The following is a 19,652-nucleotide window of genomic DNA, read 5'->3' on the forward strand; positions in this document are numbered from 1 at the left end:
GTGTGCTGCAGAGAATACGCCTGCCCAGCCAAGCGCAGCCAGTGCAGCTCGTCCTTGTTGCTGGAGAGCATGGGCTGGATGGGGTTGACGGAACCCCAAGGAGGTGCCCAGAGACGAGGGCTTGGCTACGGGGTGCCTGACTCTCTGGCTCAAATCGCCTCACCTCACAGATGAGACAGAGTTCAGCCTTCAGCATCCGACAAGGCACTTCCAGCCTGGTCGGGTGGCCCAGTGGCCACACAGCCTCACAGGCTGTCTGCAGTCTGACTGCCCTTTGTTTCTCCAGAGGCAGAACTACCTGGCTTGACTCTTGGGCTTGCAGTTTGCAAGCCGCAGGCCTGCGTGGGTGTTGGCATCTGGAAAACGGGGCTGGTGGTCGAGAACAGTGGAGCGTGTAAAAGCGGCAGTATTTGCGTGAGCAGGCTGTGTTCATCCCTGCCCTTTCTCTTGAGTTCTCCCCAAACTTCCTTCTTCCCTTTCCATCTGAGCCTCTTCCTCCTGTCCCCACACCCCTCCTCCAAGAGAAGGGTCTCACTTATCCGAGTGTTGAACAATCACTGATCTCAGCCTTTCTGCCAGAAGCTATGTTAGGCGCTGGGGTCAACGGGGAAGTTACAACGTTTCAAGTTGCAGGCTGGAGGGGCAAACAGTGACCTGGAGTCCTTTCAGAGACAAAGAGCCGGTTTACATGATTTGAAGGCTGGGCACCTGCTCTGAAGCTAGGGCGCCTGAAATAGGGCCGGGCACGTGACAGTGGGCCAAGCGGCCCCGCCCCCGCCGTCCAGAATGGAGCCCGGGTCTCGCGGAGCTTGAATTCCCGGCTCGGCGTCTCTTCCCTCCACCCTGGCAGAGTGCCCAGCGCCCGAGGGGAGGGCGGCACGAAGCCCGGCCGCGCCCATGGCCGAACTGCCGCCGCGGGCTGGACTGGCCCCGCCAGCTAAGCCCCGTCCGCCCTCCGGGCCGCGCGCCAGGTAAGTTGGGCCCGGCCCCGGCGCCGCGTCCCCGGGCCTCCTCTCCCGGCGAGACCAACTTTTGAGGCACAGGGGTTCGCTTCGAGCCGCCCCTGCTCGTTAGGAAGAGCTGCGCGCAGCATCTTCGTCCAGGGGAACTTCGGCCCCTCATCTCGCCCCTGCCCACCGCCCGGCTTGCTCGGGCGGTCTGGGGTGAGCAAGGGGCCCGACTTGTGCGTCCTGAGGGGACTCGGGGAGGGGGAGGCGCAAAGTCCGGGCTGGAGTCGCAGGGCTCCTCCTCCTGGCTGCTGGGAATCGAGGGGGCGGGGTGGGGGTGGTTCGTCTGCGCTGGGTCCCGGGGCTGGACCCCGCTGCGTTGGGACTCAGCCTCTCAGCCTCCTAACCTCCCCTCCCCGCCCCCCTTACAGTAGGTTCCAATAATATTTAATTGCGTCTCGGGCTTAAAACTCATCCATAGTCTCGCAGGTCCCTTGATTCAGCCAAGTCCCTCCGTGCTCCTTCCTCTATTAGATAAAGTACCAGGGAGGAGGGGGCGGGGGAGAGGACTGGAGGGACCCCTGAAGCTCTGGCCTCGGCCGAAAAGGTGCTTCTGATGTTTTCATTTCCCTTGCTGAGCTGCTGCTTCTGGGTTAAATTCATTTTATTGCCTGTTCATTTTTAAAGAAAGACTGACAGAGTTACTCTAATAGATCAAGGGTCTGAGCTCAGAGTAGGTCAAAGGCACTTACAGGTAGATAGGTGAATAAAAATAGAAGGAGGGTTGGCAAGTACAGCCAGGACACCTGTGTTCATAGCATACTGATAAAGGCCAGAATCTCCTCATTTATCTCTGGTGGGAAATGCTGATGGTGTCACAGGATCAAACTCAAACCGCATCCAAACCAGGTGATTTCCCCTGAGCATTCAGTGAAAGGAAGTATCTGTCCATGGTAGGAGTGGCTGGGCAGTTTTGAATGGTCGGATGAGAGGAGCTTGCCTAGAATGGAACTAAAGATCTGCTCACGTGTTCCCGTGTGAAGACGCACATGGACATCAAACCTATACCGTTCCTATGAATGCTCAGTCTCATGTTTATTCTTCCAGACACACTCCCGGCATCATTTATTGGGAGCAGGAGCCGTTGGGGTCCAGCGAGCTTCCCAGCATGAGACAGGCACTTTCCTAGAGCTTCCAAACAGTTCTTTAAAAATCATTACTCTGAGGTTTGTGAGTTGTATTTTCATTGCACTTCAGAGACTTCCTGTTTATCTCCCGGTCTCTGGTAACAACATAGCATTTTGTTTGAACCCTTGGTTTGTCTTAAGGAGACCCTGGTTTTGGAGGTTTTGATTAAAAAGTGCCTTGTACTGGACTTCCCTGGTGGCGCAGTGGTTAAGAATCTGCCTGCTAATGTAGGGAACACGGGTTCGAGCCCTGGTCTGGGAAGATCCCACAGGCTGCGGAGCAACTAAGCCCTTGAGGCACAACTACTGAGCCTGCGCGTCTAGAGCCTGTGCTCTGCAACAAGAGAAGCCACGACAATGAGAAGCCCGCGCACCACGTTGAAGAGTAGCCCCCGCTCGCCGCAACTAGAGAAAGCCCACACACAGAAACGAAAACCCAACACAGCCAAAATTAAATAAATTTATTTAAAAAAAAAAAGTGCCTTGTACTACAGGGTTTTTTGATCTGCAGTTGGACTTCTGATTTTAAAATACCACATTCCAGTTAGTAGGAAGCAAAGATGTTATCTGTTTCTACAGAAGTTTTATGTAGTATTCCAGGAAATAGAGGCTTTGATTCTTCCCATCATCAGATGATTTGAGCCCATCTTCGTGACCAAACACTTTTACATTACACTGACTAGAAGGAATAATCACAGAGGAAAAAAAATGGGTTGGTGGTGGGATCTTTATTCTCAACTGCATTTGAATCTTTTGGAACCCAACTGAATGTATTTGTATGGTTTGCACCATGCGTTTCTCTGTCTTCTCTTCATGAGTTCCCTCAAAGAGAACACTCTGGACCTCGATGGCCACCTTTATTCACATAAAGGATTTTTCCATTTGGAGTAAACATGTTGGGAGGTGAGGAGTTAATATTGTGTAGAATCAATGTCCCACATTTTCAGAGGGGTCTCAATCCAGAACAAAGAATGAGAAGAGGACTCTGATGGTACCAGCTCTACCGACTGGGAGAAAGTCTCTCTGCCAGTTGGGAAAATCACTTCATGAGTCTTTGTATTTTTTAATCAGAGATATAACCAGAAGATCTGTATTTTATGCATTTTGAAGAGAAAAGAGGCTGAATTTGGCTTCTATATTTACTTTTTCCATTTTTCTCATGTTAATATTTTTTTAAAAAACCAACAAAAACCCCTTTGGATCCCTGCAATAGCCCAAAGTCATACTGCCTTGGCAACAGTAGCTAGTCCACTGGAGTCTCCAAATATCAAGACAGAAAATTTTAAATGCACTTCCAGGGACTTCCCTGGCTGTCCAGTGGTTAAGACTTTGTGCTTCCACTACAAGGGGCACGGGTTCCATCCCTAGTCAGGAAACTAAGATCCCACATGCTGCATGGCTCGGCCAAAAAAACAAAAACATAAAATGCACTTCCAATAAAATGTCACATTTTTAAAGACATTAGAACTGACCTTCCAGGCTTCCCTGCTGGCACAGTGGTTAAGAATCCACCTGCCAAGGCAGGGGACACGGGTTCGAGCCCTGGCCTGGGAAGATCCCACATGCCGCAGAGCAACTAAGCCCGTGCGCCACAACTACTGAGCCTGCTCTTTACAGCCTGCGAGACACAGCTCCTGAGCCCGTGTGCCACAACTACTGAAGCCCATGCACCTAGAGCCCATGCTCCACAACAAGAGAAGCCACAGCAGTGAGAAGCCCATGCACCGCAACAAAGAGTAGCCCCCGCTCACCACAACTAGAGAAAGCCTGCACGCAGGAACGAAGACCCAATGCAGCCAAAAATAAATTTAATTAATTAATTAATTATTTTAAAAAAAGATCCCTTGGCTTACAGGATCTTAGTTCTCCGACCAGGGATTGAACCCAGGCCCTCGGCGGTGAAAGTGCCTAGTCCTAACCCCTGGACCACCAGGGAATTCCCTAGTAACTAGTTTTTAAAGCTAATGAATTTGTTCTTTAACCCTACTTATCACTTATCAGCAGTGTGTATAAGGTGCTGCTTTCCCCCCACCCCCTCAGGCCGTGTCTCTCTCAGGGCTGATTGCAATTCCTACAAGATGTGTTCACTTTATTTTATTTTTTGAACTTTTAATTTTATATTGGGGTATAGCCACTTAACACTGTTGTGATAATTTCAGGTGCACAGCAAAGCAACTCAGCCATACATATACATGTGTCCATTCTTCCCCAAACTCCCCTCCCATCCAGGTTGCCACATAACATTGAGCAGAGTTCTGTGTGCTATACATTAGGTCCTTGTTGGTTATCCATCTTAAATATAGCAGTGTGTACATGTCGATCCCAAACTCCCTGACTATCCCTTCCCCCCTGGTAACCATAAGTTCGTTCTCTAAGTTTATGAGGCTGTTTCTGTTTTGTACATGAGTTCCTTTGTATTATTTCTTTTTAGATTCCGCATAGAAGGGATATTGTGATATTTCTCTTTCTCTGTCTGACTTACTTCACTCAGTATGACAGTCTCTAGGTCCATCCATGTTGCTGCAAATGGCATTATTTCATTCTTTTTAATGACTGAGTAATATTCCATTATGTACATGTACCACATCTTCCTTTAACCATTCCTCTGTTGCATGGACATTTAGGTAGCTTCCATGTCTTGGCTATTGTAAACAGTGCTGCAGTGAACATTGGGGTGCATGTATCCTTTCAGACCATGTTTTTCTCTGGATATATGCCCAGGAGCGGGATTGCAGGGTCATATGGTAGCTCTATTTTTAGTTTTTTAAGGCACCTCCATACTGTTCTCCATAGTGGCTGTACTACTTTACATTCCCACCAACAGTGCAAGAGGGTTCCCTTTTCTCCACACCCTCTCCAGCATTTATTGTTTGTGGATTTTTTGATGATAGCCATTTTGACTGGTGTGAGGTGATATCTCATTGTGGTTTTGATTTGTATTTCTCTAATAATTAGCGATGTTGAACATCTTTTCATGTGCCTCTTGGCCATCTATATATCTTCTTTGGAGAAATGTCTATTTAGGTTTTCTGCCCATTTTTTGATTGGGTTGTTTGTTTTGATGTTATTAAGCCTCATGAGCTGTTTGTAAATTTTGGAGACTAATCCCTTATTGGTCACATCATTTACAAATATTTTCTCCCAATCTGTGTGTTGTCTTTTCATTTTGTTTATGGTTTCCTTTGCTGTGCAAAAGCTTTTGAGTTTAATTAGGTCCCATTTGTTTATTTTTGTTTTTATTTCCATTATTCTCGGAGATGGACCGAAAAAGATATTCCTGTGATTTATGTCAGAGAGTGTTCTGCCTATGTTTTTCTCTAGGAGTTTTATAGTGTCCAGTCTCACATTTAGGTCTTTAATCCATTTTGAGCATATTTTTGTGTATGGTGTTAAAGAATGATCTAATTTCATTTTTTTACATGTAGCTGACCAGTTTCCCCAGCACCGTTTGTTGAAAAGACTGTCTTTCCACCATTGTATAGTCTTGCCTCCTTTGTCGTACAGATGCGTTCACTTTAAATCCACCCATTCGCCTGTCTTCTCTTCCAGGTAGCTATAGAGTCCACCGCCTCAAATGGGGACCCCAGGAACAGCTGTTCCCTGCACTACATCTACGCCTAGCAGCCCAGCGAGTACCTGAAGGCCTTGCTGGCCGTGGGGGAGATTTGCCAGGACTATGACAGGTATGAGACTCCCCATCTCTGTGGGTTCGCATGGCCCCTGACTGACCCTGGGCAGAAGAATGGAAATTAAGTCATTGCTGAGGCTCATAAGGGGACAGAGTAAAGCCTGGCCCCAGACGTGTCACCTTCTCCACACCTAGAGAAACTGAGTTTACACCAAGCTCACACTGGGCACCAAAAAAATCCTCTTAGCTTTCTTCTCTTACTTGGCTGGCAGGACCACTGGATAGCAATTTTGGTTTCCCTTTTGTAAGGTTTCAGTATGTGCTTTGCTACGCCAAGTTTGGTGCATGGACCAGCAGTGTAAGGTCACCTAGGAACTTAGAGCATCAAGCCCCACTTGAGAATCGGAATCAGCATCTCCAATGTAACACGATTCCCAGATGATTCGTGTGCACTGTGGAGCTGGAGAAGCACCAGTTTAGTGGGCACTGTTCTGTCTGATCCTTACATTAACCCTTCTGTCATGGGTGTTGTTTACCAGCAGAGGAGAACCATGCAGGGAGGTAAAGTGCCCTGTTGCACAGCCAGAAGCAGGATTTAAACCCAGATCCAGCTCATTCCACAGCGTAAGCTCGTAATCATGGATTTCACTGACCTTAAAAGCTATTGGTAACTTTAGCAGAGGGTGTGTGTCTGCCCATGTGCATGTGTGTGTGCCCATACCAGTGTGTGTGTGTTTGTATGTGTGCCTATAGAAAACACGATTTTGAGATCAGATGAGATCAGATCAGTATTATATTTATTTTTACTTGGTGGAAAACATTGACCTTTCCCACTAAGAGAATTCCCTGTAAGAAATGATTTACATAAGTCACATTAAACTGGATTTATTCTGCCTTTCCAGTATTTCCAGACTGAGGTGATGTTGTGCACACTTTTGATCCAGAAGGCTCTTTGAGGGAGAACTAGTGTAAATATAAATATGAGTAAATCTCAGTTGACTGCCTGGCATGATGGTAAAAGAGGGCTAGTTAGTAATGAGCAACAACTAACTGACCTGTTAAACCAGGAAAATAAAGTGACTCTGTCCTCTAGTTTCAGAGAGATTTCATGGGATAGCCTGAATTTCTGTTCTTTCTAGTCTCATAATTGGTGATAATCGTATTAAAAACTTGATACCCCAGCACCATAGGGAGTGACACAACCTAGTGACCAGAAGGTGCAGAGAAACCAACAGGACAGGTAATAGGAAAGTTTCCATCAGTGTCCTTCCCGCTGGTGAGTCTCTGGATTCGGCTTGGTCATTGCCAGTAATTCAGATGGGTTTGAAGCCAGTCGGGGATGAATGAACAGGTCCAATCAAATCAGACAGCTCTAAACACTAGGCTCGTAGTGTTTAGAATGGAATGTGCATGGAACCACACTTCCCCTCTTACACATTTGGAATAAAGGGCAATAATAACATTTTGTGTGTGTGTGTGTGTGTGTGTGTGTGTGTGTGTGTGGCCATGCCATGTGGCTTGTGGGATCTTAGTTCTCTGACCAGGGGTTGAACCCACGCCTGCAGCAGTGAAAGCGTGGAGTCCTAACCACTGGACTGCCAGGGAATTCCCAATAATAGCATTTTTAATTATCTTATTGAAGTAATAGTTATACTTGCGATATTGTCTGTAAAGACAATTGGAATCTCAGCTCTGATTTCTTCAGGCCCCAATTCGGGGAGGATTCTTAGAGAGGCTCATGTCATGGAGATTTCTGCCAAGGAGGGAAAAGATGGACAGATTGCGTCCCCACTGTCAGAAACTCCTCCAAATATCCCCAAGACACCAACACAGTAATTCTCTCCTTCTGTCTATCACGCACACAGTTCATTGAGGGGACAGTCCTTTCCCTGATGTATATCCCTGGCAGCTTTGTCATAAATTAACTGACCTCATATGTGTGGTTTTTTCCTGGGCTCTCTATTCTATTCCTCTGGCCCGTGTGCTTCTTTTTGTGCCATTTCTACACTGTTTGGTTACTGTAGCCTTGTAATATGGTTTCAAGTCAGTGAGTGAGTTTCCTCCAGCTGCTGTTCTTCTTTCTCAGGATCCCCTTGGCTGTTCGGGGTCCTTTGTGGTTCCATGCAAATGTCAGGATTGTTTGTTCAGCCTCTGTGAAAAATTCCATTGGAATTTTGATAGGAATTGCATTGAATGTGCACACTGTTTTGGGTAGAATGGACATTTTAGCACTACTAATTCTTTCCATTCATGAGCACAGGATATCTTTCCATTTATTTGTGTCTTCAGTTTCTTCATCAAATGTCTTAAGGTTTTCAGTGTGCAGCTCTTTCACATCTTGGGTTAAATTTATTCCTAGGTAGTTGGTTCTTTTGATGTTATTGTAAATGGGATTGTTTTCTTGATTTCTCTCTCTCTGATGGTTCATTATTAGTGTAGAAAAACACAACTGATTTTTGTGTATTGATTTTGTATCCTGCAGCTTTACTGAATTCATTTATTGGTTCTAACAGTTTTTTGGTGATTTAATACAGAAAACTGGAATTAGAAATCCCACTGTTTCTACCACATCCAGGTCATACACAACACCCAAGACATAGTGGCTACTAATATAATCTTCCCACAGTGTCCCTTAAAAACGTGTGAAGTCCTACAAGGGTGAATTGCATCATCATTTTGGGTGAGCAGGATCTGGGTAGGCCTTGGTCTCTATAGCAAAGGTTGTTTGTCTTCTCTACATTTCTTTCCTTTTATTGACATGACTGTTTTGAAAAGTAATTTATTTACCAGTAATTTCAAACGTATAGAAAATTTAAAATAGCAGTACAAAGTACTCACATTTGCCACTGTACACAAAACACTTCAGTGTCCCAAAATAGGGACACTCTTCCAGGGAACCAGCACGAAACCTCCACATGAGGAAATATTATGGTTTCCACATTATGATGCAATTCACAGGCCCACTTCAACTTTCACCAGCTGCCCCAACTCTAGGGAAATGTCTCTTTTCATTCTGATCCTGTTTTGTTCTTCTGAAATGATGAGTGATACTTTCCCTCATTATCACAACCTTGATGGATTGAAAGTGCATAGAATGAGTAAGATCTGGGTGACCTTTTCTGTATTGGAACATGTATCAGTACTTCATTCTTTTTTTTTTTTTTTTTTTTGCGGTATGTGGGCTTCTCACTGTTGTGACTTCTCCCATTGCGGAGCACAGGCTCTGGACGCGCAGGCTCAGCAGCCATGGCTCACGGGCCCAGCCGCTCTGCGGCATGTGGGATCTTCCCGGACCGGGGCACGAACCCGTGTCCCCTGCATCGGCAGGCGGACTCTCAACCACTGCGCCCTTCATTCATTTTTTATTGTGATTAAATGTACATAACATTTACCATTTAAACCATTTTAAGTACACGGTTCTATGGCATTAACCACACTCATATTGTTGTACAAATATCCTCACCATCCATGTTCAGATCTTTTCCATTTTCACCAGTGAAACTCTGTAGCCATTAAACACTAATTCCCCTCAGCAACTGCATTCTATTTTCTGCCTTTGAACTTGACTTCTCTGGATACCTCATATAAGTGGAATCATATCATTTTTGTTCTTTTGTGACAGGGCTATTTCACTTATCATAATGGATCAAGGTTAATATATGTTGTAGCATGTGTCAGAATTTCCTTAGTTTTTAAGGATGAATTTTCAATGCTTTTTGTGTATACCACATTTAGTTTATCCATTCATCCATTGACACTTGGGTCGCTTCCACCTTTTGCTACTGTGATTAATATTGCTGTGAAGATGAGCGTACCCGTATCTGTTCCAGTCCCTGCTTTCAATCTTTTGGGTCTACCCTGATGTGGAATTGATGGATTATATGTTAATTCTATGTGGAAGTTTTTGAGGAACTGCCATACTGTTTTCAACAGAGACTATATCATTTCACTTGATTCCTTTTAAGACAGAATAATATGGATCAGCCTCCATGTCACTTATCCATTTACCCATTGGTGGACATTAGCATTGTTTCTACCTTTTGGCTGTTGTGAACAGTGCTGCTGTCAATAGATGTGTACACCTGTTTTCAGTTCTTTGGGTTCTATATCTAGGGGTGGAGTTGTTGAACCATAGATAATTGTATATTCATAGAGTAAACAGAGGTTGCACCGTTTTCCATTTCCACAATAAGGTTTAAAAGTTTCAGTGTCTCTGCATTGTTGCCAACATTTGTTATTTTAAATGTTTTTGATTATACCCATTTTAGCATGTGTGAAGGCATTATTACTGCATTGTGGTTTTAAGTTGCATTTCCATCCTATCTTTTCAGCTGCTTGTTGACCATCTGCATGTCTTGTTTGGGGAAGGGTCTATTTAAGTCCTTTGTCCACATTTAAAATTGGGTTATTTGTCTTTGTTGATGAGTTGTAAACGTTCTTGATACACCTGGATAAACACTTATCAGATATAAATATAATGTGAAATTCTTCCATTCTGTGGGCTGTCATTTCACTTTCTAAATTGCATTTTTTTGATGCACAAAGCTTTTTAAGGAAATCTAATTTTTTTCTTTTGGTTGCTGGTTATGAAGGTTTATCCCTATGTTTTATTGGAGATTTTACAGAGTCGTCCCTCAGTATCCATGAGGGATTGGTTCCAGGACACCCCACAGATACCAAAATCCATGGATGCTCAAATCTCTTATATAAAATGATATAGTATTTGCACATAACGTAGGTACATCTTCCTGTATACTTCAGATCATTCCTAGATTGTGTATAAGAACTAATGCAATATAAATGCTATATAAATGTTGTAAAAACAATGTGAATGTTATGTAAATAGTTGCTGGAATGTGGTAAATTCAAGTTTTTCCTTTTGAAACTTTTTGGCATTTTTTTTCTAATAGTTTTTGATCTGGCATTGGTTGAATCCATTGATGTGGAACCCGTGGATTCAAGGAGCTGAGTAAAATTTTACTTTTTACATTTAAGCCTTTTATGTATTTTGAGATGCTTTTTGTATGTGGTATGAGGTAAGGGTCCAATTTCATTCCTCTGCATGTGGTTAGCCAGTCACCTAGCACCATTTGTTGAAAACACCATTTCCCCCCATTTTAATGCTGTTGACTGTAGTCTGAAATCTGTTCATCATAGATGAATGGGTTTATTTCTAGGATCTCCATTCAGTTGCATTCATCCGTATGTATATCTTCATGCCAGTATCACAGCATTTTATTTAATGTTGCTGTGTGCTGTGTTGATTTTGTTTCTAAGAATTGTTTTAGCTCTTTAGGTTCTCTTGAAATTCCACATTTCAGGGTGTCATATTCTGCTCCCTTTCACATGGATGTACCCCAGTTTGCTTATGCATCATCTACTGAACACATCCTAATTCCTGTAAGGTTTAGACATTATGAGTAGAGGTTCTGTGCATAATAGCATCCTTGTTTTTGTGTGGATACAGTTTTCCAAAGCAGTTGTGTGAATACTGGAGGCATGATGGATGGATCTCAAGATGTGAGACCTCTTTGGCTTTGGAAAATACTGCCAACCTGTATCTCAAGAGGCCGTCTGTGCGTTCCATCAGCAATGAAGAAGAGTTGCTGTTGTTCCCCTTCCTCCAGTAATCGGTATTGTCATTTTGGGAGGAGGTTAGCAGCTCTAATAGGTGTGTGGTGCTGTCTTGTTGTTTTGTTTATTTATTTTTTAAATTTATTTATTTTTTTATTTTTGGCTGTGTTGGGTCTTTGTTGCTGCGTGGGCTTTCTCTCTAGTTGCGGCGAGCGGGGACTACTCTTTGTTGCGGTGCACAGGCTTCTCATTGCAGTGGCTTCTCTTGTGGAAGAGCACGGGCTCTAGGCACACGGGCTTCAGTAGTTGTGGCACGCGGGCTCAGTAGTTGTGGCTTGTGGGCTCTAGAGCGCAGGCTCAGTAGTTGTGGCTCACCAGCTTAGTTGCTCCACGGCATGTGGGATCTTCCCGGACCAGGGCTCAAACCCATGTCCCCTGCATTGGCAGGTCGATTCTTAACCACTGCACCACCAGGGAAGTCCCTGTCCTGTTGTTTTAATTTGTAATTCCCTAATGATATATGACATTGATCATATTTTTGTCCACTTATTTATTATCTGTATATCTTCTTTGGTCAGGTGTCTGTTCAGATCTTTACCCATCTGTAATGAAGGTGTTTGCTTTATAGTTGTACAAACTCTTATCAGATATGCATATTGCAAATATTTTTTCTCCCAATTTGTGGCTTGTCTTTTGGTTTTCTGAGAATTTAAAGTTTTAAATTTTTAAAGTCCATGTTCAAAATTTTATTTCTTTTGTGGATAAGCTTTTGAAGTTTTGTGTTAAAATTCACCAAGTCCAAGGTTATGTAGATTTCCTTCTATGTTTTCATCTACAATTTTTATAGTTTTGCATTTTAAATTTGTCTATGGACAATTTTGAGTGAATGTTGGTGTAAGTTGTAAAGTTTGTGCCTACGGTCTTTTGATTGAATATGGTTTCCAATTAACTATTCTATAATTATTTTTGGAGAAGTCATGGGATATGTGGCTCCATTTCAGTTTGAATTTCCAAACTTAGTGGTTTCTGCAGGCTTGCCAGCTGGGAGCATGGGCTTCACAGAACTGAGAGGCTGCGGCCTGCACTTCCCAGCTGGCCAGCAGGTGGCGCCAAGCCTGCCTCTCTGACCCTTGAGGTGCATACACATTCCCTCCCTCCTGTCACAGCCCAGGGTCTGAGTGTCCCCTCCCTCCTGTCACAGCCCATTGCCTTTCGACAATGTTGAAGGTGACCTGAAGGTCCAGAAATCCCCTTACCCTCTGTGTCTGGGAAACCTTCCCTCAAACACCCTTCCCCGCAAAGACTCTGCTGAGACTCAGTATCCCCCCTTTTCTGACCAGGCCACACAGACCCAGTCCCTCCCCCGACTCATCAGCCAGGAAATGACACGCTCCTTCCCAGGATCAGTCAGAAAAATAGCTGGTGACCCACGCATTCCCCTCCTCCCTGGCCCAAACCGTAGCCACTGCCCTCCACCTTGTGCAGAAGCCCCACTCAGGGCATCTCCCCAGTCAGGGCCTCTGATCCATGTGCTGTCAGGCCACCTTTCATGCCAGCCCCACACCCAGACCTTTATACTTGTGTTTACACCTCTCCATGAAGAAACCTCCTTTACCCCAACTATCCAGATGTTTACAGACCTTGTCTCTTTTCCTCCAGCTTTTCAATCTCAGAATTACCTGACTGTCACCACTCACAGTCCCTGCAGAGCCCAGAGATTTCTCCTTGAAGGAAAGGTTCTGGAGAAATCAGAGGGATAAATAAAGATGCCCAAGAGGGTGAAGAGTGAGTGTTTTCTGGTTAGAATTTTAAAGTGCTCCAACTAATAGATCATTTGCATTCTAATAACATGTTGTTCCTGAATTTTAATGGGGGAAATTCTTTACCTCATAAATATGCCAAGTGGGAAGTCTATTTAAAAAAATGTTATCGAGGTAACTCTGAGGGTTTACAAAGAATGAGGACACAACGTCCTTTGTTCAGACACTGGCTGAGAGCTTCCCGCCAGGAGCCTCAGCCCCTTGGAGGGCGGGGCGGCCACGGCCCTCCTCCCACAGGTGGGCCTCCTCAAGTGCATCCTGCACACAGGCCCAATGCCATCACAGAATCCTGAATTGGCCAATGGCAGGCAGCTGGCTAGAGATACGGACAAGAGAAAACTGCCCAACAGCCTGGGACCACCCTGTGGCATGGCCTCAGGACCCTGGTCCAGCCCAACAGCACCTCTGCATAGCCACACACCAGGCCAAGAGCTCTTCTGGTCTGGGATAAGCAGGAAACTGAGTTGAAAGGAGGAGGGCATCCACCAGAGGGCAGACAGCAGAAACAAGAAGAACTTCAGTTCTGCAGCCTGGGGAAGGAAAACCACATTCACAGAAAGATAGACAAAATGAAAAGGCAGAGGACTTTGTACCAGATGAAGGAACAAGATAAAACCCCAGAAAAAATAACTAAATGAAGTGGAGCTAGGCAACCTTCCAGAAAAAGAATTCAGAATAATAATAGTGAAGATGATCCATGACCTTGGAAAAAGAATGGAGGCAAAGATCGAGAAGATGCAAGAAATGTTTAGCAAAGTCCTAGAAGAATTAAAGAACAAACACCTAGAAGAATTAAAGAACAAACAAACAGAGATGAACAATACAATAACTGAAATGAAAAATACACTAGAAGGAGTCAATAGCAGAATAACTGAGGCAGAAGAACTGATAAGTGACCTGCAAGACAGAATGGTGGAATTCACTGCCATGGAACAGAAAGAAAAAAGAATAAAAAGAAATGAAAGACAGCCTAAGAAACCTCTGGGACAACATTAAACACACCAACATTCACATTATAGTGGTCCCAGAAGGAGAAGAGAGAGAGAAAGGACCGGAGAAAATATTTGAAGAGATTATGGTCGAAAAATTCCCTAACATGGGAAAGGAAATAGCCACCCAAATCCAGGAAGCTCAGAGAGTCCCAAGCAGGATAAACCCAAGAAGAAACACACCGAGACACATAGTAATCAAATTGACAAAAATGAAAGACAAAGAAAAATTATTGAAAGCAACAAGGGAAAAACGACAAATAACATACAAGGGAACTCCCATAACGTTAATAGCTGATTTCTCAGCAGGGACTCTGCAAGCCAGAAGGGAGTAGCACAATATATTTAAAGTGATGAAAGGGAAGAACCTACAACCAAGATTACTCTACCCAGCAAGGATCTCATTCAGATTCAATGGAGAAATCAAAAGTTTTACAGACAAGCAAAAGCTAACAGAATTCAGCACCACCAAACCAGCTCTACACCAAATGCTAAAGGAACTTTTGTAAGTGGGAAACACAAGAGAAGAAAAGGACCTACAAAAACAAACCCATAACAATTAAGAAAATGGTAATAGGAACATACATATTAATAATTACCTTAAACATGAATGGATTAAATGTTCCAACCAAAAGACACAGGCTCGCTGAATGGATACGAAAACAAGACCCATATATATGCTGTCTACAAGAGACCCACTTCAGACCTAGGGACACATACAGACTGAAAGTGAGGGGATGGAAAAAGATATTCCATGCAAATGGAAATAAAAGAAAGCTGGAGTAGCAATACTCAGATAAAATAGACTTTAAAATAAAGAATGTTACAAAAGAGAATGAAGGACACTACATAATTATCAAGGGATCAATCCAAGAAGAAGATATAACAATTATAACTATATATGCACCCAACATAGGAGCACCTCAGTACATAAGGCAACTGCTAACAGCTATAAAAGAGGAAACCGACAGTAACATAATAATAGTGGGGGACTTTAACACCTCACTTACACCAATGGACAGATCATCCAGACAGAAAATTAATAAGGAAACACAAGCTTTAAATGACACATTAGACCAGATAGATTTCATTGATATTTATAGGACATTCCATCCAAAAACAGCAGATTACACTTTCTTCTCAAGTGCGCATGGAACATTCTCCAGGATAGATCACATCTTGGGTCACAAATCAAGCCTCAGTAAATTTAAGAAAATTGAAATCATATCAAGCATCTTTTCCGACCACAACGCTATGAGATTAGAAATCAATTACAGGGGGAAAAAACGTAAAAAAACACAAACACATGGAGGCTAAACAATACGTTAGTAAATAAGCAAGAGATCACTGAAGAAATCAAAGAGGAAATAAAAAAATACCTAGAGACAAATTACAATGAAAACATGACGATCCAAAACCAGATGCAGCAAAAGCAGTTCTAAGAGGGAAGTTTATGGCAATACAAACATACCTCAAGAAACAAGAAAAATCTCAAATAAACAATCTAACTTTACACCTAAAGGAGCTAGAGAAAGAAGAACAAACAAAACCCAAAGTTAACAGAAGGAAAGAAATCATAAAGATCAGAGCAGAAATAAATGAAATAGAAACAAAGAAAACAATAGCAAAGATCAATAAAACTGAAAGCTGGTTCTTTGAGAAGATAAACAAAATTGATAAACCTTTAGCCAGACTCATCAAAAAAAAGAGGGAGAGGACTCAAATCAATAAAATTAGAAATGAAAAAGGAGAGGTTACAACAGTCACCACAGAATTATAAAGCATCATAAGAGACTACTACAGGCAACTCTATGGCAATAAAATGGACAATCTGGTAGAAATGGACAAATTCTTAGAAAGGTATAACCTTCCAAGACTGAACCAGGAAGAAAGAAAATATGAACAGACCAATCACAAGTAATGAATTTGAAACTGTGATTAACAATCTTCCAACAAACAAAAGTCCAGGACCAGATGGCTTCACAGGTGAATTCTATTAAACATTTAGAGAGGAGTTAACACCCATCCTTCTCAAACTCTTCCAAAAAATTGCAGAGGAAGGAACACTCCCAAACTCATTCTATGAGGCCACCATCACCCTGATACCAAAACCAGACAAAGATACTACAAAAAAAGAAAATTACAGACCAATATCACTGATGAATATAGATGCAAAAATCCTCAACAGAATACTAGCAAACAGAATCCAACAACACATTAAAAGGATCATACACCATGATCAAGTGGGATTTATCCCAGGGATGCAAGGATTCTTCAATATATGCAAATCAATCAATGTGATACACCATATTAACAAATTGAAGAAGAAAAACCATATGATCATCTCAATAGATGCAGAAAAAGCTTTTGACAAAATTCAACACCCATTTATGATAAAAACTCTTCAGAAAGTGGGCATAGAGGGAACCTACCTCAACATAATAAAGGCCATATGCAACAAACCCACAGCAAACATCATTCTCAACGGTAAAAAACTGAAAGCATTTCCTCTAAGATCAGGAACAAGACAAGGATGTCCACTCTCGCCACTATTATTCAACATAGTTTTGGAAGTCCTAGCCACGGCAATCAGAGAAGAAAAAGAAATAAAAGGAATACAAATTGGAAAAGAAGAAGTAAAACTGTCACTGTTTGCAGATGACATGATACTATACATAGAGAATCCTAAAGATGCCACCAGAAAACTTCTAGAGCTAATCAATGAATTTGGTAAAGTTGCAGGATACAAAATTAATGCACAGAAATCTCTTGCATTCCTGTATACTAACAACAAAAGATCAGAAAGAGAAATTAAGGAAACATCCCATTCACCACTGCAACAAAAAGAATAAAATACCTAGGAATAAACCTATCTAGGGAGACAAAAGACCTGTATGCAGAAAACTGTAAGACACTGATGAAAGAAATTAAAGATGATACCAACAGATGGAGAGATATACCATTTTCTTGGATTGGAAGAATCAATATTGTGAAAATGACTGTACTGCCCAAAGCAATCTACAGATTCAATGCAATCCCTATCAAATTACCAGTGGCATTTTTTAACATATTATTATTTTTATTGATATTAGTATAGTATTTTTTATAAATTTATTTTTATTTATTATTTTTGGCTGTGTTGGGTCTTTGTTGCTGCACACAGGCTTTCTCTAGTTGCAGCGAGCAGGGGCTACTCTTCGTTGCGGTGTGTGAGCTTCTCTTGTTGCTGAGCACAGGCTCTAGAGCACGCGGGCTTCAGTAGATGTGGCACGTCAGCTAAGTAGTTGTGGCTCGTGGGCTCTAGAGCGCAGGCTCAGTAGTTGTGGTGCACAGGCTTAGTTGCTCCACGGCATGTGGGATCTTCCCAGAGCAGGGCTCGAACCCATGTCTCCTGCATTGGCCAGCAGATTCTTAACCACTGCACCACCAGGGAGGCCCACCAGCGGCATTTTTTACAGAACTAGAACAAAAAATCTTAAAATTTGTATGGAGACACAAAAGACCCCGAATAGCCAAAGCAGTCTTGAGGGAAAAAAACGGAGCTGGAGGAATCAGACTCCCTGACTTCAGACTATACTACAAAACTACAGAAATCAAGACAATATGGTACTGGCACAAAAACAGAAATATAGATCAATGGAATAGGATAGAAATCCCAGAGATTAAACCCATGCACCTATGGTCAACTAATCTGTGACAAAGAAGGCAAGGATATACAATGGAGAAAAGATAGTGTCTTCAATAAGTGGTGCTGGGAAAACTTGACAGCTACATGTAAAAGAATGAAATTTGAACACTCCCTAACACCATACACAAAAATAAACTCAAAATGGATTAGAGGGCTTCCCTGGTGGTGCAGTGGTTGAGAGTCCGCCTGCCGATGCAGGGGACACGGGTTCGTGCCCCGGTCCGGGAGGATCCCAAATGCTGCGGAGCGGCTAGGCCCGTGAGCCATGGCCGCTGAGCCTGTGCGTCCAGAGCCTGTGCTCTGCAACGGGAGAGGCCACAGCAGTAAGAGGCCAGCAAATCGCAAAAAAAAAAAAAAAAAAAAAAAGGATTAGAGACCTAAATCTAAGACCAGACACTATAAAACTCTTAGAGGAAAACATAGGAAGAACTCTTTGACATAAATCACAGCAAGATCTTTTTTGATCCACCTCCTAGAGTAATGGAAATAAAAACAAAAATAAACAAATGGGACCTAATGAAATTTAAAAGCTTTTGCAAAGCAAAGGAAACTACAAACAAGACGAAAAGACAACCCTCAGAATGGGAGGAAATATTTGCAAACAAATCAACGGACAAAGGATTAATCTCCAAAATATATAAACAGCTCATATAGCTCAATATTAGAAAAACAAACAACCCAATCCAAAAATGGGCAGAAGACCTAAACAGACATTTCTCTAAAGAAGACATACAGATGGCCAAGAAGCACATGAAAAGCTGCTCAACATCACTAATTATTAGAGAAATGCAAATCAAAACTGTAATGAGGTGTCACCTCACACCAGTTAGAATGGGCATCGTCAGAAAATCTACAAACAGCAAATGCTGGAGAGGGTGTGGAGAAAAGGGTACCCTCTTGCACTGTTGGTGGGAATGTAAATTGGTACAGCCACGATGGAGAACAGTATGGAGGGTCCTTAAAAAACTAAAAATAGAATTACCATATGACCCAGCACCACTATTGGGCATATACCCAGAGAAAACCATAATTCAAAAAGACACATGCACCCCAATGTTCATTGCAGCACTATTTACAATAGCCAGGTCATGGAAGCAACCTAAATGCCCATTGACAGACGAATGGATAAAGAAGATGTGGTACATATATACAATGGAATATTACTCAGCCATAAAAAGGAATGAAATTGGGTCATTTGTAGAGTGAATGGATCTAGAGACTGTCATACAGAGTGAAATAAGTCAGAAAGAGAAAAATATCATATATTAATGCATATATGTGGAATCTAGAAAAATGGTACTAATGAACTGGTTTGCAGGGCAGAAATAGAGACACAGATGTAGAGAACAGACGTATGGACACCAAGGGGGGACATCGGCGGGGGTGGAGGGTGATGGTGTGATGAATTGGGAGATTGGGATTGACATGTATACACTAATATGCATAAAATAGATAACTAATAAGAACCTGCTGTATAAAAAAAATAAATAAAATTCAAAAATAAATAAAATAAAGAAAGGAGAGGTGTTTGTGGGGGTGGGGGGAGCTTTCAGCTGAAAATCGTTTCTGTTCCCACCCCTGCCACTGGCTTGGTGTTTGGCCTCCAACAAGCCTCTTGCCTGCTTGGCCTTGTTTTTCTCCCCTGTGGAGAAATGAGTTGGATGACAGCTTACTGAGTTTCCTCTGAGTTTGTGGTGCCTCTGCGAGACCCCAGCCCCACAGGCACCTCCCTCCCACTCAGGCACCTAGTGATTTGGGGTCCTCAGCTGATACAATTTTAATAGGTTTCCATCATTTCTTGAGGGAAAAGTGGGAAGGA

The 19,652-nt window shown here is 42.8% G+C and overlaps 1 long non-coding RNA gene across 1 annotated transcript in view; it reads left to right on the forward strand.

Moving 5' to 3' along the window:
• The first annotated feature begins 802 nt into the window (after positions 1-802).
• Positions 803-19,652, forward strand: part of LOC113630866 (uncharacterized) — a 52,169-nt gene continuing 33,319 nt past the window's right edge. The window contains exons 1-2 of the long non-coding RNA XR_003437121.1: positions 803-971; positions 5,684-5,817. This is a non-coding gene — a long non-coding RNA (uncharacterized LOC113630866). The remainder of the gene's footprint in view (positions 972-5,683; positions 5,818-19,652) is intronic.

Source organism: Aethalodelphis obliquidens, unplaced genomic scaffold (assembly GCF_003676395.1).
Source record: "Aethalodelphis obliquidens isolate GAN/ISIS:26980383/991018 unplaced genomic scaffold, ASM367639v1 scaffold31, whole genome shotgun sequence".
NCBI classification, from domain to species: Eukaryota; Metazoa; Chordata; class Mammalia; order Artiodactyla; family Delphinidae; genus Aethalodelphis; species Aethalodelphis obliquidens.